The 7,130-nt window shown below is 34.0% G+C and overlaps 1 long non-coding RNA gene across 1 annotated transcript; it reads left to right on the top strand.

Annotated features, from left to right (window-relative positions):
• The first annotated feature begins 5,678 nt into the window (after positions 1 to 5,678).
• On the top strand, positions 5,679 to 7,130 carry LOC127960291 (uncharacterized). The gene is made up of 2 exons (XR_008154362.1): positions 5,679 to 6,042; positions 6,613 to 7,130. It is a non-coding gene; the product is annotated as an uncharacterized LOC127960291 (long non-coding RNA).

Genomic DNA, 7,130 nt, shown 5'->3' on the forward strand with positions numbered 1-7,130 from the left:
GTGTCACCCTGGTGAAGATGGAACGTTCATGACCCTAACAAAAATTAACTAATGGTTTAAGCTTAGCAGAAGTATCCATTTGTGTGATGGGTTTGTGATGATTTCATTAGATTTACTCAAATTAGGACTAAGGGTTGATATAGATTTCAAGATTTGAAATTTTTAGGTAAATGTAAACTGAATAGAGGAAAATTACTTAATGCTGTAGACTATAGGGGCTATAATTAGATATATTTATGTAAAAATAATATAATATAGGGACTGTTTTTGAAGAATCTTGAGGGTTTTTAAGATCCTAATACACACGTTACAATTATAAATGCTATAGTTAGTAATATATGACTGGTAATTTTTGTCCTTAATCTTATAATGACATCAGTAAAGTAGGTTAGGTGATTACTAGACATAGTCATAGGAAAATTTGGTGATGATTAAAATGAAGACATTACTTCATATTTTAGAACAAGAATTTGTGGTAAGCCACTTTACTTTAATACAAACTGCAAATCGGCAAAGGAGATTGTTTATAAGAGGGGACACATTTCATTTATGGAATATTGATTTGTTGTTAATGAAGCTCAAATGCTCAAGTTCAAACTGAGAATTAAACCAAGTTATGTAGGGAACATAAAGCTAAAACTTACACAAAGAAATATGTGGCCCATGTAGTTTGGACTAGAAATATGAATCTGGGCAGACCCGACATCCCTGAAGAACACATAGTAATTGCGAGCAAAAGTATGAAAAATAATTCTTAAATTTGCAATGTAGTTAATCTGGATTAACAGACCCACTATGAACTACTCTCCTTCTCCATATCATCATATAAATTAACTTTAAACTGGATTTAAAACAGAGACATGTCCATTGGTTGAGTAGTAAGTAATTAAAGATTTAAATGTAATGTAAAAACATTCTCATGGTGACAACTGTGTTATATACGTAGGGTTAATTTTAAAACAACCATGCTGTTTAAAACAGTACAGTAGAATTAAACAAGATGTTTTAATTGCACATATTTTATAGCTTCCTAAATAAAATTATGACCATTTTACATTAAAAGCCAACGAACATGTCTGAGAAAATGAGAACACATTGTTTTGTAAGGGAAACTGTGCTGAACATTCTGCATGTTGAAGGAAAATGCACATTTTGGTCTTAATGACCTAAAGAATATTTGGCTTATACCACTCGATCAAACCTCCCCAGTGAAAGGGGTATAAATAAATACATTTGAAGAATTTCATGCAATTTGTTGTTGGTACTTGAATATGTAGGAATTCAGAGCAGGTCTGAGAGAAAGATTTGACCCTCTGTATACAAATTAATAGCTGCCTTACCAGCATTGTCAGCTTTCTGAAAATAAATCATTATAGCAGTTTACTGTGTTTCTAATTTTCCATTGCTTGAAAATAAGATGTGGTAAAACTGGGAAAATGTGTAAATAATTTTCATTCCAGCTTAGGATACTGAGGGAAGGAATATCATGTATCAGGAAGGATTAAAGTGCAGTTTATCAACATTTGCTTTGGTTATACAGGTACATCTAAAGAAATTAAAATATTATAGAAGTTTTTTTTTTGCAATTGAATTAAAAAAGCTAACTTTCTTATATTCTAGATTCATTACACACAAACTGAAATATTTCAAGAGTTTTTTTTGTTTTAATTCTGATGGTACTTAGGAAAATTAAAAATTCAGGAACAAACTAATTTAATATTTTCTCAAAGATCAATCAAAAAAGACTTACAAAACAGTAATGTTCAAGATCTCCAAAGCACTTTAATTATGCACTCAATATTTGGTTGGGTTTTGGTTTATTTTTGGTTTGGTTCCTTTTGTACGAATTACATATTGGCGTGGCATGGAGGCGATCAGCCTGTGGCACCGCTGAGGCATTGCTGAAGCCCAGGTTGCTTTGACAGCGGCCTTCAGCTCCTCTGTATTGTTTGACAGATGTTACTTATCTTCCTCTTCACAATATCCCATAGATTCTCTGTGAGGTTCAGGTCAGGTGAGTTGGCTGTCCAATCAAGCACAGTAATATCATGGTCATCAAACCACGTGGAAGGGACTGTGTGCAGGTGCTAAAGTCCTGCTAATGAAAATGAAATCAGCATCTCCATAAAGGTTGTCAGCAGATGGAAGCATAAAGTGCTTCAAAATCTCCTGGTAGACAGCTGCATTGACTTTGGACTTTGATAAAACACAAATGGACCAACACCAGCAGACGTCACGGCACCCCAAATCATGACTGACTTCAGAAACTTCACACTGGACTTTGGATTCTGTGCCTCTCCACTCTTCCTCCAGACTCCAGACCTTGATTTCCAAATGAAATGTTAAATTTACTTTCATCTGAAAATAGTACTTTGGTCCACTGAGCAACAGTCCAGTACTTTTTCTCCCTAGCCCAGGGGAAATGCTTCTGACTTTTTTTCTAGTTCAGGAGTAGCTTTGTTCTAGGAAAGTGACAGCTGTAGCCCTTTTTCTGAAGATGTCTGAGCCTGGTGACTCTTGATGCACTGACTCCAGCTTCAGTCCACTCCTTGTGAAGCTCTTCCAAGTTCTTGAATCAGCTTTTCCTGACAATCTTCCCAAGGCTGTGGTCATCCCTGTTGCTTGTGCACCTTTCCTACCACACTTTTTCTTTCCAGTCTATGAATATAATTTAATACAGCACTCTCTGAACAGCCAGCTCTTTCAGCAATGACCTTCTGTGGCTTACCCTCCTTGTGGAGGGTATTGATGATTGTCTTCTGCACTATTGCCAAGTCAGTAGTCCTGCATGTTCTAAACTAGCCCAAGAGGTACCCAGTTTTTATACTCAAAATTAATCAAACTAATCAAGCTCAAAATGGAATATTCTATTTTCTTGAGAGACTGAATTGTACATTTTCCTAAGCTGTAAGTCGTAAGCATCAGAATAATAAAAACATTTTTTTTTTTTTTTTTTGGAATTTAGAATATAAGAAAGTTTGCTATTTAAATCAAATGACAAAAAATAAAGACATTTTCCGTGATATTCATTTTTTTTAGATGCACCTGTAGATAGTTAACTTACAAATTGCAGGATTAATTGGATCCTCATTGGATATTTCTTAAAATGTATAAGAGTTTGTCTAGAAAATTTGATCTGAAGTCTATTTATGACCTCTTGTGTAAAAGATGGAGAAAAACAATTCAGATAGCATGTAAGATATTATTTTATCTTCGTTGTTGCAGTCTACAGCCAACCCAGAATGAATGTATGAATGTAGACCTTTTTCATGATGAAATTCAAATTGGCTCTAAACATTTATGTTCAAAATTATTCAACCCCCAAAAACTCAAATTTTGTGCAGAATCTTTTATTCTTTAAAATCACCAATGAGCACTGTCTATAAGTGCTTAGAAGCTGCTTCTGTCACCTCTCTACTACAGTCTTGACCCATTCATCGCCTGAAAACGCTTCCAGATCACTGATAATCTTTGGTTTTCACATTGACCACTGCTTTCTTTAAATTCAACTAGATATTTTCAATGAGAATTAAATTCTGGAAACTGAACAGGCCACTCAAGAACATTCTATATCTGATCACTGAACCAAGCAGAAGTAGATTCTGATGTGTACTTTGGGATGACTGTCCTGCAGGAAAGTCCATTGATCATCAGCTTCGGTCTTTGCACCAAAGGCCTCACAATTCTTGTCAAAATGGCCTGATACTTCAAAGAATCCATGATGTCCTTCATACAGTCATGATACTTCCTGCTACAGTTAAGAAACCCCATATCAGGACTGATCCACCTCCAAGTTTGACGATGGAGATGGTGTTCTTCTGCTTATGGGCTTTGCCTGTTTTGCAGCAGATATACCGCTGATCCATGGGTCCAAAAAGTTCCAGTTTGGTCACATCATATCACTACATAAAACATTCCTGCAGAGCTCCACAGGTCTACACAAATGGATTTTATCAAGTCTTGTTTTTCTTGATCAAGAGTGGTATTCATCAAGATGTCTCAACATGAAGTCTATACTTGTCTAGTGTTTTTCTTACACACTGCATTGAAATGGTTTTCCTCCTTTCATCGAGTCATCTTGCAAGTCTTTGTCTTAACATTGCTGATTAAAAATGTTATGATATTGTGCTTTTTCTTCAACACCCTCAAAGGTTTTCTGGTACAACACACTTTAAGCTAAGAAATAAGGCTGAACCCTTACGAAAGGAAAATATATTTACCAATATATTTCTTAAAATATATTGTGATATATTGTAATATATTATTTTCCCGTTTTATTTTCTAATATTTTATATATTTGAATACATTTAATAATATATTGATGATACATATATTACATAATATATTGCAAAATATACAAATGATTGCCGCTTTCAATATATTGCAATATATTGGAAAAAATAAATATGTATAAGAATATATGCCTAATATATTACATGATATTTTCCAATATACTGCAAAATATTTTTGTTTCATAAGGGAAAACTGTGTCTCTAGGAACTTTCAATGTCTTAGAAATCTTCATATAGCCTTAGCCTTTCTAAAGTAATACAATATTTATTCTCTTTAGCTTGTGTGAGATCTCTGTTGACATTTTTGCTGCTCAACTTCAGCACATTCATGGGCTAACTGTATGTATGTGTAACAGCTCAAGCTAATTCTTTTTTTTAAATATATATAGAGAGAGTTTCTAAAGTCTTAATTGTGTTTTGAGACTGTTTTATTCCCTACCATGCAAATAAGTGATTTAAAAACAGCAATGTTGAATAGGGGTTGAATAATTATGACATAGCATTTTTATTAAAAAATCTTATAACTCAAAAATATTACATTATATATTGACAATATCATTTTAATATGCCAATGAACTGTTATGGATGCAATTTTAATTTTATCTTGGATCTTCAGAAAAGCTTGTATTTGTAAAGTACTGCAGTCTCTGAGGGGTTAAGTCATTTTGATTGCAACTGTGTGTGTGTGTGGGTGTGTATATATATATATATATATATATATATATATATATATATATATATATATATATATATATATATATATATATATATATATATAATTGAATATATCAAATTGAAATGGAAAATTGCCTCGACACAGTCGTGTTTCTTAAACACATAAATTGAAAGTTTTCATTTTGTGTGCCATGTAGACGCACAGAAATACGTCTTTTCCATCGTTCAACACATGATGGCGCCATATTCCTACTACAAGCACTGAGCAGGAACAATCACTGAAGCGAGAAGATAAATGTAGGTTCTGGATGATACACATAGCCTACATCTCATCTCATCACATTTCATTTTAGAAAAAAAGTTACATATTTAATCTTAGCTTAACTGCACTTGTTTATGTGATAGGCTATATGTAGGGTAATTGCATATAGCTCATATTTGATGTAACATTATTCTACCCGTTAAATGGATATGAGACTGGTGCTATATAATTTTCTTTGCACATCGCTTTATGAAGTGTTATAGTTGACGTCTATCCGGTAACTACTTTTTCAGCTCCTGATCTGAATCAGGAAAAAAAGAGACATTTGCAAGTGTCATGTAAATTTTGTGCAAATTAAACCCGCCCTGCGTGAAACAGCAAGTCCTTCCTTGTCATCTTATTAGTTATGATTCAGCGACTGAATGATTCGAAAACTTGTAGCCTACCGCTTACGACCACGGATGATCCGCATAAAATATCGATATATATCATATCTTGTTAGATCGCAGAAGTAGCTAAAAAGAAATTTGCATCTAAAGCCTTGGAGGCCTAAACCACACTTCAGCAGCAGCAGGGCCATCTCACTCCGCCCCCCGGTCAACATTAGCACTGCTCTAAAGTGCGGCAGGTGCGTGGAGAGATCAGCACCTTTACAGCTGCGGGAAGAGGACAGGGGGCATGATTTTTGTCGAGTATAAAAACCCGTCACTGGCCAGGCTGATTCATAGGACCTGCAGGTACGGAAACGAGCGTGTGGACTGAGGCCTTCCACAGTGCAACCTGGATGTGAAACGACAGAGGTGAGCAAGACAGGTAAAACAAAAATAAGCTTTAATGCTATCCAAAGGTTTTTTTTATTTTATTGTTATTGTTATTTTATTATTATTATCTTTCTCCCTGGGTCCATACATAGACATATTGGGGTAAAATGCTTATTTTTTTTACTGTTACTTAAACGAATGCTGCTTGTATTTTGCATAATATATTTTTCTAATTCAGTTTGAAATCAGAATTTGATATAGCCTATACATTATCAACTATTGTTATATTGTTACTGTTCATTTTATTTTTTTAATAAAGGGCACTGAAAAAAAATCGAAATTAAACATTTTAGTAAAGTAAATTAAACCTAGTTCTATTTAGTGAAGTTAAATGAAAGTATTACCAAAAATTTCAGCCTTTTCTTTTAAACCAGTTTGAATGTAAAAGTTAAATTACCAAATCTCTAAAAACTATTAAACTTAAGTAGAAAATGTCAGCAAAGCTAAATAGATGGACAAACATTATTGTAAGTAAATATGAGTGTATTAAATCTTAAAATGCATATACAATAATACCAGAATATCCTACTTGGTATACCTTAACTGTTTTCCTTATTTGCAGGTAATGGGCAGGGAAAACACCTGAAAAATGAGATGAACGAAAAAATACCGATTCACATTTTTGACAGTATTTTCTACATTAACTTTGGAGTTTATCACATTGCACCCCCAGAATTACGATGGATAAACTGCATTTGCTTTACGTTGAGCCACACGCACAATACATGTGGATTCAGTTTTGTTCGTTCGGCTCGCGTTAAGCAAGTGCAGAACTTCTCCAGTGCCAAACATCTGGGACATTTTGGGATTAGAAGCAAGAGTAACTGCTGTGCTCTTTTGTTTGGAATTGTTTGTTTTTTTAATGGAAAAAAAAAATGTATCAAAATGTGATGTGAGATTCTTTAACAACCGAATGAGCCATAACTGATAATTTGCCTTCTGCAATGGTCATGATTTACAATGTCGGCTGTTATCCAACATCATGTTTGTTGTGATATATACTGTGCCATTTATTATTGTGGGTGAAGTTCTCATGCTGCAGTGATGTAATGGCAAAATAAAGTTCTTGTTAACTCCTCA

This window comes from Carassius gibelio, chromosome B6 (assembly GCF_023724105.1).
Source record: "Carassius gibelio isolate Cgi1373 ecotype wild population from Czech Republic chromosome B6, carGib1.2-hapl.c, whole genome shotgun sequence".
NCBI classification, from domain to species: Eukaryota; Metazoa; Chordata; class Actinopteri; order Cypriniformes; family Cyprinidae; genus Carassius; species Carassius gibelio.